Raw genomic sequence first — 14,083 nt, 5'->3', positions numbered from 1 at the left:
CCTTACAGGGTTAAAAAGAAAGATTCCTACTTTCATTGCTACCTGCTTGCTGGCTAGCCAGCTAGCCAGCCCTGTGGGCCTTGCTGCTGCTGCTGCAGCCAAAAAACAAAAGGTGGTGCTTCTGCTGCTTCTGCTTCTGCTTGTGTCTGGCCGCTGTTGGAGCGTCCAGGCACAGGACTTCTGCTGCTGCTGACTAAATGGCCTCCTTAATTGGATCATTTGAGTAGCCAGCACACCTGTGCAGGTAGGGCATGACATGATAGGCAGCTGCCTTGATAGCGGGTGGGTGCTGAATGTTCCTAATTGACAAAATAAGATTAATGCTTATGAAGAAATATAAAATCTCATCCCTTCCCCAATATCGCGCCACACCCCTACCCCTTAATTCCCTGGTTGAACTTGATGGACATATGTCTTTTTTCGACCGTACTAACTATGTAACTATGTAACATAACATGGGGGGGGTCTCCTGGCTGTTCACACAGGTGTGTCATTGCTGTACATTGACCATGCATTGCTTCTGTGGTATTGCAAAGGCAAAGACAAATGCTTCCAGCCATCCATTGCACTAATGGATTGGTCATCAGCTGGCTGTCTATGTCCCGCATCAATATAGACCAAAGTACAGAGGGTTAGGCTATGCTATTGTGCACCTACCTGATGCATCAGAAGGTGCGAGGCCCTTGCTAAATTCTGTGCACAGACTTTGAGATCTATACTTTAGACTGTATCTAAACCTGCTCCAACATGGACTGACATTCTGGCCTACTTTCAGCCGATGCGACTTGTCTGTCGCTGAACAGTCGCTTTTTATGTATTCAGCACCTATGTATAATGTTGTAAAAATGCTCTAGAAGCTAAAGTCGCAGAAATGTCACACATATTTGGCCTGCAACTTTCTGTGCGACAAATTCAGACAGGAAAAATCAGTATAAATCCTTAGAAAATTATCCCCCAGTGTCTCCATCTGCTGGCGGTATTGAATAAGCATTGCTGCACTGATGGGGTATGCATTAGACGAAAAAAAAGAAGAAAAAGAAGAATAATACGCCCAGAAAAGAGGCGAAAAGGAGAAAAACGTAAAAAAACGTGAAAAAAAAGTAAGAAGAAGAGAAGGGAAAAAAAGGTGGAAATGGGTTTAAAAGTGATTTCGGCGGAGAAATATATATATATATATATATATATATATATATATATATATATACGCGCACACACACACATATATATAAACGTATTCTCCGTTGAGATATTGCAGCCGCTGCTGTGTCCAGGCCCAGGAGCCTTAGCACTGTGCTGTGATGTCACTCAATACCACTGACATCACTAGGTGTAAACAACATCTCTCCTTTGCTGTGTATGTGACTATGGAGCTGTTTGGTGATGTCGTCTATTATGGCCTTCATAGAAGCAACAGGAGATTGTTGCATCCATCTAGAACCCTCAGAACTACAGTGCTATGATGTCACTCACTTCCACAGGCCTTGCAGAGTGTAAACAACAACAACCCAGCTTTGTTGTGTATGTAACCATAGGGATTTGTGATGTCACCTAGAACCTTCACAGCAGCGACAGCTTTATGAGGAGCATCAGCACTGCTCTGCCTGAGCAGAACCATCACCGCCATAGGTTGTCAAATAACCCGGATTTAACCCACACAGGTAAGTCCAATGGGGTGCAGGCATGTCCTCTATGCTTACAGCTTCCCGTGGGTGTTGGTTTGATACCGTTTGGGGACAGCCAAGGAGGCATCTGCAGGCAACAAAGGTAGGTGTGTGCTTGTGTGTGTGTTTCCTATGCAGATCCTAAGCCCAGTGTCACATGCAAGTAGGAGGAGTAAGAAGGGTTCCTGGCAAATCCGGGTTATGGATTGCATTTAAAAAGGCCCCGTGGGAGTGCAATGGGCCCCTGTCTTGCTGCTTAGCAATAATGGTATGGGTTTAGGTTCTGCTGTGTGTACTGGTGGTTGACTGCCCCCCAGCCCAGAGTGTGCATGGAAAATTGTCTGGCAGCCTCCCTGACAGCAAGCAGTGATAGTGCCCATGAAGGGGACCTTGTTGGGCCCGCCCCTTTCACGGTTATCGCTTCTCGGCCTTTTGGCTAAGATCAAGTGTAGTATCTGTTCTTATCAGTTTAATATCTGATACGTCCCCTATCTGGGGACCATATATTAAATGGATTTTTGAGAACGGGGGCCGATTTCGAAGCTTGCTTCCGTCGCCCTATGCATTGACCCGATATGGCAGTATCTTCGGGTACAGTGCACCACCCCCTTACAGGGTTAAAAAGAAAGATTCCTACTTTCATTGCTACCTGCTTGCTGGCTAGCCAGCTAGCCAGCCCTGTGGGCCTTGCTGCTGCTGCTGCAGCCAAAAAACAAAAGGTGGTGCTGCTGCTGCTTCTGCTGCTTCTGCTTCTGCTTGTGTCTGGCCGCTGTTGGAGCGTCCAGGCACAGGACTTCTGCTGCTGCTGACTAAATGGCCTCCTTAATTGGATCATTTGAGTAGCCAGCACACCTGTGCAGGTAGGGCATGACATGATAGGCAGCTGCCTTGATAGCGGGTGGGTGCTGAATGTTCCTAATTGACAAAATAAGATTAATGCTTATGAAGAAATATAAAATCTCATCCCTTCCCCAATATCGCGCCACACCCCTACCCCTTAATTCCCTGGTTGAACTTGATGGACATATGTCTTTTTTCGACCGTACTAACTATGTAACTATGTAACATAACATGGGGGGGGTCTCCTGGCTGTTCACACAGGTGTGTCATTGCTGTACATTGACCATGCATTGCTTCTGTGGTATTGCAAAGGCAAAGACAAATGCTTCCAGCCATCCATTGCACTAATGGATTGGTCATCAGCTGGCTGTCTATGTCCCGCATCAATATAGACCAAAGTACAGAGGGTTAGGCTATGCTATTGTGCACCTACCTGATGCATCAGAAGGTGCGAGGCCCTTGCTAAATTCTGTGCACAGACTTTGAGATCTATACTTTAGACTGTATCTAAACCTGCTCCAACATGGACTGACATTCTGGCCTACTTTCAGCCGATGCGACTTGTCTGTCGCTGAACAGTCGCTTTTTATGTATTCAGCACCTATGTATAATGTTGTAAAAATGCTCTAGAAGCTAAAGTCGCAGAAATGTCACACATATTTGGCCTGCAACTTTCTGTGCGACAAATTCAGACAGGAAAAATCAGTATAAATCCTTAGAAAATTATCCCCCAGTGTCTCCATCTGCTGGCGGTATTGAATAAGCATTGCTGCACTGATGGGGTATGCATTAGACGAAAAAAAAGAAGAAAAAGAAGAATAATACGCCCAGAAAAGAGGCGAAAAGGAGAAAAACGTAAAAAAACGTGAAAAAAAAGTAAGAGGAAGAGAAGGGAAAAAAAGGTGGAAATGGGTTTAAAAGTGATTTCGGCGGAGAAATATATATATATATATATATATATATATATATATATATATACGCGCACACACACACATATATATAAACGTATTCTCCGTTGAGATATTGCAGCCGCTGCTGTGTCCAGGCCCAGGAGCCTTAGCACTGTGCTGTGATGTCACTCAATACCACTGACATCACTAGGTGTAAACAACATCTCTCCTTTGCTGTGTATGTGACTATGGAGCTGTTTGGTGATGTCGTCTATTATGGCCTTCATAGAAGCAACAGGAGATTGTTGCATCCATCTAGAACCCTCAGAACTACAGTGCTATGATGTCACTCACTTCCACAGGCCTTGCAGAGTGTAAACAACAACAACCCAGCTTTGTTGTGTATGTAACCATAGGGATTTGTGATGTCACCTAGAACCTTCACAGCAGCGACAGCTTTATGAGGAGCATCAGCACTGCTCTGCCTGAGCAGAACCATCACCGCCATAGGTTGTCAAATAACCCGGATTTAACCCACACAGGTAAGTCCAATGGGGTGCAGGCATGTCCTCTATGCTTACAGCTTCCCGTGGGTGTTGGTTTGATACCGTTTGGGGACAGCCAAGGAGGCATCTGCAGGCAACAAAGGTAGGTGTGTGCTTGTGTGTGTGTTTCCTATGCAGATCCTAAGCCCAGTGTCACATGCAAGTAGGAGGAGTAAGAAGGGTTCCTGGCAAATCCGGGTTATGGATTGCATTTAAAAAGGCCCCGTGGGAGTGCAATGGGCCCCTGTCTTGCTGCTTAGCAATAATGGTATGGGTTTAGGTTCTGCTGTGTGTACTGGTGGTTGACTGCCCCCCAGCCCAGAGTGTGCATGGAAAATTGTCTGGCAGCCTCCCTGACAGCAAGCAGTGATAGTGCCCATGAAGGGGACCTTGTTGGGCCCGCCCCTTTCACGGTTATCGCTTCTCGGCCTTTTGGCTAAGATCAAGTGTAGTATCTGTTCTTATCAGTTTAATATCTGATACGTCCCCTATCTGGGGACCATATATTAAATGGATTTTTGAGAACGGGGGCCGATTTCGAAGCTTGCTTCCGTCGCCCTATGCATTGACCCGATATGGCAGTATCTTCGGGTACAGTGCACCACCCCCTTACAGGGTTAAAAAGAAAGATTCCTACTTTCATTGCTACCTGCTTGCTGGCTAGCCAGCTAGCCAGCCCTGTGGGCCTTGCTGCTGCTGCTGCAGCCAAAAAACAAAAGGTGGTGCTTCTGCTGCTTCTGCTTCTGCTTGTGTCTGGCCGCTGTTGGAGCGTCCAGGCACAGGACTTCTGCTGCTGCTGACTAAATGGCCTCCTTAATTGGATCATTTGAGTAGCCAGCACACCTGTGCAGGTAGGGCATGACATGATAGGCAGCTGCCTTGATAGCGGGTGGGTGCTGAATGTTCCTAATTGACAAAATAAGATTAATGCTTATGAAGAAATATAAAATCTCATCCCTTCCCCAATATCGCGCCACACCCCTACCCCTTAATTCCCTGGTTGAACTTGATGGACATATGTCTTTTTTCGACCGTACTAACTATGTAACTATGTAACATAACATGGGGGGGGTCTCCTGGCTGTTCACACAGGTGTGTCATTGCTGTACATTGACCATGCATTGCTTCTGTGGTATTGCAAAGGCAAAGACAAATGCTTCCAGCCATCCATTGCACTAATGGATTGGTCATCAGCTGGCTGTCTATGTCCCGCATCAATATAGACCAAAGTACAGAGGGTTAGGCTATGCTATTGTGCACCTACCTGATGCATCAGAAGGTGCGAGGCCCTTGCTAAATTCTGTGCACAGACTTTGAGATCTATACTTTAGACTGTATCTAAACCTGCTCCAACATGGACTGACATTCTGGCCTACTTTCAGCCGATGCGACTTGTCTGTCGCTGAACAGTCGCTTTTTATGTATTCAGCACCTATGTATAATGTTGTAAAAATGCTCTAGAAGCTAAAGTCGCAGAAATGTCACACATATTTGGCCTGCAACTTTCTGTGCGACAAATTCAGACAGGAAAAATCAGTATAAATCCTTAGAAAATTATCCCCCAGTGTCTCCATCTGCTGGCGGTATTGAATAAGCATTGCTGCACTGATGGGGTATGCATTAGACGAAAAAAAAGAAGAAAAAGAAGAATAATACGCCCAGAAAAGAGGCGAAAAGGAGAAAAACGTAAAAAAACGTGAAAAAAAAGTAAGAGGAAGAGAAGGGAAAAAAAGGTGGAAATGGGTTTAAAAGTGATTTCGGCGGAGAAATATATATATATATATATATATATATATATATATATATATACGCGCACACACACACATATATATAAACGTATTCTCCGTTGAGATATTGCAGCCGCTGCTGTGTCCAGGCCCAGGAGCCTTAGCACTGTGCTGTGATGTCACTCAATACCACTGACATCACTAGGTGTAAACAACATCTCTCCTTTGCTGTGTATGTGACTATGGAGCTGTTTGGTGATGTCGTCTATTATGGCCTTCATAGAAGCAACAGGAGATTGTTGCATCCATCTAGAACCCTCAGAACTACAGTGCTATGATGTCACTCACTTCCACAGGCCTTGCAGAGTGTAAACAACAACAACCCAGCTTTGTTGTGTATGTAACCATAGGGATTTGTGATGTCACCTAGAACCTTCACAGCAGCGACAGCTTTATGAGGAGCATCAGCACTGCTCTGCCTGAGCAGAACCATCACCGCCATAGGTTGTCAAATAACCCGGATTTAACCCACACAGGTAAGTCCAATGGGGTGCAGGCATGTCCTCTATGCTTACAGCTTCCCGTGGGTGTTGGTTTGATACCGTTTGGGGACAGCCAAGGAGGCATCTGCAGGCAACAAAGGTAGGTGTGTGCTTGTGTGTGTGTTTCCTATGCAGATCCTAAGCCCAGTGTCACATGCAAGTAGGAGGAGTAAGAAGGGTTCCTGGCAAATCCGGGTTATGGATTGCATTTAAAAAGGCCCCGTGGGAGTGCAATGGGCCCCTGTCTTGCTGCTTAGCAATAATGGTATGGGTTTAGGTTCTGCTGTGTGTACTGGTGGTTGACTGCCCCCCAGCCCAGAGTGTGCATGGAAAATTGTCTGGCAGCCTCCCTGACAGCAAGCAGTGATAGTGCCCATGAAGGGGACCTTGTTGGGCCCGCCCCTTTCACGGTTATCGCTTCTCGGCCTTTTGGCTAAGATCAAGTGTAGTATCTGTTCTTATCAGTTTAATATCTGATACGTCCCCTATCTGGGGACCATATATTAAATGGATTTTTGAGAACGGGGGCCGATTTCGAAGCTTGCTTCCGTCGCCCTATGCATTGACCCGATATGGCAGTATCTTCGGGTACAGTGCACCACCCCCTTACAGGGTTAAAAAGAAAGATTCCTACTTTCATTGCTACCTGCTTGCTGGCTAGCCAGCTAGCCAGCCCTGTGGGCCTTGCTGCTGCTGCTGCAGCCAAAAAACAAAAGGTGGTGCTGCTGCTGCTTCTGCTGCTTCTGCTTCTGCTTGTGTCTGGCCGCTGTTGGAGCGTCCAGGCACAGGACTTCTGCTGCTGCTGACTAAATGGCCTCCTTAATTGGATCATTTGAGTAGCCAGCACACCTGTGCAGGTAGGGCATGACATGATAGGCAGCTGCCTTGATAGCGGGTGGGTGCTGAATGTTCCTAATTGACAAAATAAGATTAATGCTTATGAAGAAATATAAAATCTCATCCCTTCCCCAATATCGCGCCACACCCCTACCCCTTAATTCCCTGGTTGAACTTGATGGACATATGTCTTTTTTCGACCGTACTAACTATGTAACTATGTAACATAACATGGGGGGGGTCTCCTGGCTGTTCACACAGGTGTGTCATTGCTGTACATTGACCATGCATTGCTTCTGTGGTATTGCAAAGGCAAAGACAAATGCTTCCAGCCATCCATTGCACTAATGGATTGGTCATCAGCTGGCTGTCTATGTCCCGCATCAATATAGACCAAAGTACAGAGGGTTAGGCTATGCTATTGTGCACCTACCTGATGCATCAGAAGGTGCGAGGCCCTTGCTAAATTCTGTGCACAGACTTTGAGATCTATACTTTAGACTGTATCTAAACCTGCTCCAACATGGACTGACATTCTGGCCTACTTTCAGCCGATGCGACTTGTCTGTCGCTGAACAGTCGCTTTTTATGTATTCAGCACCTATGTATAATGTTGTAAAAATGCTCTAGAAGCTAAAGTCGCAGAAATGTCACACATATTTGGCCTGCAACTTTCTGTGCGACAAATTCAGACAGGAAAAATCAGTATAAATCCTTAGAAAATTATCCCCCAGTGTCTCCATCTGCTGGCGGTATTGAATAAGCATTGCTGCACTGATGGGGTATGCATTAGACGAAAAAAAAGAAGAAAAAGAAGAATAATACGCCCAGAAAAGAGGCGAAAAGGAGAAAAACGTAAAAAAACGTGAAAAAAAAGTAAGAGGAAGAGAAGGGAAAAAAAGGTGGAAATGGGTTTAAAAGTGATTTCGGCGGAGAAATATATATATATATATATATATATATATATATATATATATATATATATACGCGCACACACACACATATATATAAACGTATTCTCCGTTGAGATATTGCAGCCGCTGCTGTGTCCAGGCCCAGGAGCCTTAGCACTGTGCTGTGATGTCACTCAATACCACTGACATCACTAGGTGTAAACAACATCTCTCCTTTGCTGTGTATGTGACTATGGAGCTGTTTGGTGATGTCGTCTATTATGGCCTTCATAGAAGCAACAGGAGATTGTTGCATCCATCTAGAACCCTCAGAACTACAGTGCTATGATGTCACTCACTTCCACAGGCCTTGCAGAGTGTAAACAACAACAACCCAGCTTTGTTGTGTATGTAACCATAGGGATTTGTGATGTCACCTAGAACCTTCACAGCAGCGACAGCTTTATGAGGAGCATCAGCACTGCTCTGCCTGAGCAGAACCATCACCGCCATAGGTTGTCAAATAACCCGGATTTAACCCACACAGGTAAGTCCAATGGGGTGCAGGCATGTCCTCTATGCTTACAGCTTCCCGTGGGTGTTGGTTTGATACCGTTTGGGGACAGCCAAGGAGGCATCTGCAGGCAACAAAGGTAGGTGTGTGCTTGTGTGTGTGTTTCCTATGCAGATCCTAAGCCCAGTGTCACATGCAAGTAGGAGGAGTAAGAAGGGTTCCTGGCAAATCCGGGTTATGGATTGCATTTAAAAAGGCCCCGTGGGAGTGCAATGGGCCCCTGTCTTGCTGCTTAGCAATAATGGTATGGGTTTAGGTTCTGCTGTGTGTACTGGTGGTTGACTGCCCCCCAGCCCAGAGTGTGCATGGAAAATTGTCTGGCAGCCTCCCTGACAGCAAGCAGTGATAGTGCCCATGAAGGGGACCTTGTTGGGCCCGCCCCTTTCACGGTTATCGCTTCTCGGCCTTTTGGCTAAGATCAAGTGTAGTATCTGTTCTTATCAGTTTAATATCTGATACGTCCCCTATCTGGGGACCATATATTAAATGGATTTTTGAGAACGGGGCCGATTTTGAAGCTTGCTTCCGTCGCCCTATGCATTGACCCGATATGGCAGTATCTTCGGGTACAGTGCACCACCCCCTTACAGGGTTAAAAAGAAAGATTCCTACTTTCATTGCTACCTGCTTGCTGGCTAGCCAGCTAGCCAGCCCTGTGGGCCTTGCTGCTGCTGCTGCAGCCAAAAAACAAAAGGTGGTGCTGCTGCTGCTTCTGCTGCTTCTGCTTCTGCTTGTGTCTGGCCGCTGTTGGAGCGTCCAGGCACAGGACTTCTGCTGCTGCTGACTAAATGGCCTCCTTAATTGGATCATTTGAGTAGCCAGCACACCTGTGCAGGTAGGGCATGACATGATAGGCAGCTGCCTTGATAGCGGGTAGGTGCTGAATGTTCCTAATTGACAAAATAAGATTAATGCTTATGAAGAAATATAAAATCTCATCCCTTCCCCAATATCGCGCCACACCCCTACCCCTTAATTCCCTGGTTGAACTTGATGGACATATGTCTTTTTTCGACCGTACTAACTATGTAACTATGTAACATAACATGGGGGGGGGTCTCCTGGCTGTTCACACAGGTGTGTCATTGCTGTACATTGACCATGCATTGCTTCTGTGGTATTGCAAAGGCAAAGACAAATGCTTCCAGCCATCCATTGCACTAATGGATTGGTCATCAGCTGGCTGTCTATGTCCCGCATCAATATAGACCAAAGTACAGAGGGTTAGGCTATGCTATTGTGCACCTACCTGATGCATCAGAAGGTGCGAGGCCCTTGCTAAATTCTGTGCACAGACTTTGAGATCTATACTTTAGACTGTATCTAAACCTGCTCCAACATGGACTGACATTCTGGCCTACTTTCAGCCGATGCGACTTGTCTGTCGCTGAACAGTCGCTTTTTATGTATTCAGCACCTATGTATAATGTTGTAAAAATGCTCTAGAAGCTAAAGTCGCAGAAATGTCACACATATTTGGCCTGCAACTTTCTGTGCGACAAATTCAGACAGGAAAAATCAGTATAAATCCTTAGAAAATTATCCCCCAGTGTCTCCATCTGCTGGCGGTATTGAATAAGCATTGCTGCACTGATGGGGTATGCATTAGACGAAAAAAAAGAAGAAAAAGAAGAATAATACGCCCAGAAAAGAGGCGAAAAGGAGAAAAACGTAAAAAAACGTGAAAAAAAAGTAAGAGGAAGAGAAGGGAAAAAAAGGTGGAAATGGGTTTAAAAGTGATTTCGGCGGAGAAATATATATATATATATATATATATATATATATATATATATATATATATACGCGCACACACACACATATATATAAACGTATTCTCCGTTGAGATATTGCAGCCGCTGCTGTGTCCAGGCCCAGGAGCCTTAGCACTGTGCTGTGATGTCACTCAATACCACTGACATCACTAGGTGTAAACAACATCTCTCCTTTGCTGTGTATGTGACTATGGAGCTGTTTGGTGATGTCGTCTATTACGGCCTTCATAGAAGCAACAGGAGATTGTTGCATCCATCTAGAACCCTCAGAACTACAGTGCTATGATGTCACTCACTTCCACAGGCCTTGCAGAGTGTAAACAACAACAACCCAGCTTTGTTGTGTATGTAACCATAGGGATTTGTGATGTCACCTAGAACCTTCACAGCAGCGACAGCTTTATGAGGAGCATCAGCACTGCTCTGCCTGAGCAGAACCATCACCGCCATAGGTTGTCAAATAACCCGGATTTAACCCACACAGGTAAGTCCAATGGGGTGCAGGCATGTCCTCTATGCTTACAGCTTCCCGTGGGTGTTGGTTTGATACCGTTTGGGGACAGCCAAGGAGGCATCTGCAGGCAACAAAGGTAGGTGTGTGCTTGTGTGTGTGTTTCCTATGCAGATCCTAAGCCCAGTGTCACATGCAAGTAGGAGGAGTAAGAAGGGTTCCTGGCAAATCCGGGTTATGGATTGCATTTAAAAAGGCCCCGTGGGAGTGCAATGGGCCCCTGTCTTGCTGCTTAGCAATAATGGTATGGGTTTAGGTTCTGCTGTGTGTACTGGTGGTTGACTGCCCCCCAGCCCAGAGTGTGCATGGAAAATTGTCTGGCAGCCTCCCTGACAGCAAGCAGTGATAGTGCCCATGAAGGGGACCTTGTTGGGCCCGCCCCTTTCACGGTTATCGCTTCTCGGCCTTTTGGCTAAGATCAAGTGTAGTATCTGTTCTTATCAGTTTAATATCTGATACGTCCCCTATCTGGGGACCATATATTAAATGGATTTTTGAGAACGGGGGCCGATTTCGAAGCTTGCTTCCGTCGCCCTATGCATTGACCCGATATGGCAGTATCTTCGGGTACAGTGCACCACCCCCTTACAGGGTTAAAAAGAAAGATTCCTACTTTCATTGCTACCTGCTTGCTGGCTAGCCAGCTAGCCAGCCCTGTGGGCCTTGCTGCTGCTGCTGCAGCCAAAAAACAAAAGGTGGTGCTGCTGCTGCTTCTGCTGCTTCTGCTTCTGCTTGTGTCTGGCCGCTGTTGGAGCGTCCAGGCACAGGACTTCTGCTGCTGCTGACTAAATGGCCTCCTTAATTGGATCATTTGAGTAGCCAGCACACCTGTGCAGGTAGGGCATGACATGATAGGCAGCTGCCTTGATAGCGGGTGGGTGCTGAATGTTCCTAATTGACAAAATAAGATTAATGCTTATGAAGAAATATAAAATCTCATCCCTTCCCCAATATCGCGCCACACCCCTACCCCTTAATTCCCTGGTTGAACTTGATGGACATATGTCTTTTTTCGACCGTACTAACTATGTAACTATGTAACATAACATGGGGGGGGTCTCCTGGCTGTTCACACAGGTGTGTCATTGCTGTACATTGACCATGCATTGCTTCTGTGGTATTGCAAAGGCAAAGACAAATGCTTCCAGCCATCCATTGCACTAATGGATTGGTCATCAGCTGGCTGTCTATGTCCCGCATCAATATAGACCAAAGTACAGAGGGTTAGGCTATGCTATTGTGCACCTACCTGATGCATCAGAAGGTGCGAGGCCCTTGCTAAATTCTGTGCACAGACTTTGAGATCTATACTTTAGACTGTATCTAAACCTGCTCCAACATGGACTGACATTCTGGCCTACTTTCAGCCGATGCGACTTGTCTGTCGCTGAACAGTCGCTTTTTATGTATTCAGCACCTATGTATAATGTTGTAAAAATGCTCTAGAAGCTAAAGTCGCAGAAATGTCACACATATTTGGCCTGCAACTTTCTGTGCGACAAATTCAGACAGGAAAAATCAGTATAAATCCTTAGAAAATTATCCCCCAGTGTCTCCATCTGCTGGCGGTATTGAATAAGCATTGCTGCACTGATGGGGTATGCATTAGACGAAAAAAAAGAAGAAAAAGAAGAATAATACGCCCAGAAAAGAGGCGAAAAGGAGAAAAACGTAAAAAAACGTGAAAAAAAAGTAAGAGGAAGAGAAGGGAAAAAAAGGTGGAAATGGGTTTAAAAGTGATTTCGGCGGAGAAATATATATATATATATATATATATATATATATATATTTATATATATATATATATATATATATACGCGCACACACACACATATATATAAACGTATTCTCCGTTGAGATATTGCAGCCGCTGCTGTGTCCAGGCCCAGGAGCCTTAGCACTGTGCTGTGATGTCACTCAATACCACTGACATCACTAGGTGTAAACAACATCTCTCCTTTGCTGTGTATGTGACTATGGAGCTGTTTGGTGATGTCGTCTATTATGGCCTTCATAGAAGCAACAGGAGATTGTTGCATCCATCTAGAACCCTCAGAACTACAGTGCTATGATGTCACTCACTTCCACAGGCCTTGCAGAGTGTAAACAACAACAACCCAGCTTTGTTGTGTATGTAACCATAGGGATTTGTGATGTCACCTAGAACCTTCACAGCAGCGACAGCTTTATGAGGAGCATCAGCACTGCTCTGCCTGAGCAGAACCATCACCGCCATAGGTTGTCAAATAACCCGGATTTAACCCACACAGGTAAGTCCAATGGGGTGCAGGCATGTCCTCTATGCTTACAGCTTCCCGTGGGTGTTGGTTTGATACCGTTTGGGGACAGCCAAGGAGGCATCTGCAGGCAACAAAGGTAGGTGTGTGCTTGTGTGTGTGTTTCCTATGCAGATCCTAAGCCCAGTGTCACATGCAAGTAGGAGGAGTAAGAAGGGTTCCTGGCAAATCCGGGTTATGGATTGCATTTAAAAAGGCCCCGTGGGAGTGCAATGGGCCCCTGTCTTGCTGCTTAGCAATAATGGTATGGGTTTAGGTTCTGCTGTGTGTACTGGTGGTTGACTGCCCCCCAGCCCAGAGTGTGCATGGAAAATTGTCTGGCAGCCTCCCTGACAGCAAGCAGTGATAGTGCCCATGAAGGGGACCTTGTTGGGCCCGCCCCTTTCACGGTTATCGCTTCTCGGCCTTTTGGCTAAGATCAAGTGTAGTATCTGTTCTTATCAGTTTAATATCTGATACGTCCCCTATCTGGGGACCATATATTAAATGGATTTTTGAGAACGGGGGCCGATTTCGAAGCTTGCTTCCGTCGCCCTATGCATTGACCCGATATGGCAGTATCTTCGGGTACAGTGCACCACCCCCTTACAGGGTTAAAAAGAAAGATTCCTACTTTCATTGCTACCTGCTTGCTGGCTAGCCAGCTAGCCAGCCCTGTGGGCCTTGCTGCTGCTGCTGCAGCCAAAAAACAAAAGGTGGTGCTGCTGCTGCTTCTGCTGCTTCTGCTTCTGCTTGTGTCTGGCCGCTGTTGGAGCGTCCAGGCACAGGACTTCTGCTGCTGCTGACTAAATGGCCTCCTTAATTGGATCATTTGAGTAGCCAGCACACCTGTGCAGGTAGGGCATGACATGATAGGCAGCTGCCTTGATAGCGGGTGGGTGCTGAATGTTCCTAATTGACAAAATAAGATTAATGCTTATGAAGAAATATAAAATCTCATCCCTTCCCCAATATCGCGCCACACCCCTACCCCTTAATTCCCTGGTTGAACTTG

At 45.9% G+C, this 14,083-nt stretch overlaps 6 non-coding genes across 6 annotated transcripts; all 6 read left to right on the top strand.

The window, feature by feature from the left end:
* Window positions 1-2,077: 2,077 nt before the first annotated feature.
* LOC130310136 (U2 spliceosomal RNA) lies at window positions 2,078-2,268 on the top strand. Its single transcript, XR_008858691.1, has one exon. It is a non-coding gene; the product is annotated as a U2 spliceosomal RNA (small nuclear RNA).
* A 2,084-nt stretch (window positions 2,269-4,352) lies between these two features.
* On the top strand, window positions 4,353-4,543 carry LOC130310135 (U2 spliceosomal RNA). Its single transcript, XR_008858690.1, has one exon. It is a non-coding gene; the product is annotated as a U2 spliceosomal RNA (small nuclear RNA).
* Window positions 4,544-6,618: 2,075 nt separating this feature from the next.
* Window positions 6,619-6,809, top strand: LOC130310134 (U2 spliceosomal RNA). The gene has a single exon (XR_008858688.1). It is a non-coding gene; the product is annotated as a U2 spliceosomal RNA (small nuclear RNA).
* Window positions 6,810-8,901: 2,092 nt separating this feature from the next.
* LOC130310142 (U2 spliceosomal RNA) lies at window positions 8,902-9,091 on the top strand. The gene has a single exon (XR_008858697.1). It is a non-coding gene; the product is annotated as a U2 spliceosomal RNA (small nuclear RNA).
* Window positions 9,092-11,184: 2,093 nt separating this feature from the next.
* LOC130310132 (U2 spliceosomal RNA) lies at window positions 11,185-11,375 on the top strand. The gene has a single exon (XR_008858686.1). It is a non-coding gene; the product is annotated as a U2 spliceosomal RNA (small nuclear RNA).
* A 2,106-nt stretch (window positions 11,376-13,481) lies between these two features.
* LOC130310131 (U2 spliceosomal RNA) lies at window positions 13,482-13,672 on the top strand. Its single transcript, XR_008858685.1, has one exon. It is a non-coding gene; the product is annotated as a U2 spliceosomal RNA (small nuclear RNA).
* The last annotated feature ends 411 nt before the right edge of the window (window positions 13,673-14,083 follow it).

The sequence above is a fragment of the Hyla sarda genome, unplaced genomic scaffold (genome assembly GCF_029499605.1).
Source record: "Hyla sarda isolate aHylSar1 unplaced genomic scaffold, aHylSar1.hap1 scaffold_1554, whole genome shotgun sequence".
Lineage (NCBI taxonomy): Eukaryota > Metazoa > Chordata > Amphibia > Anura > Hylidae > Hyla > Hyla sarda.
This window is presented reverse-complemented; position numbering and strand designations above follow the sequence as displayed.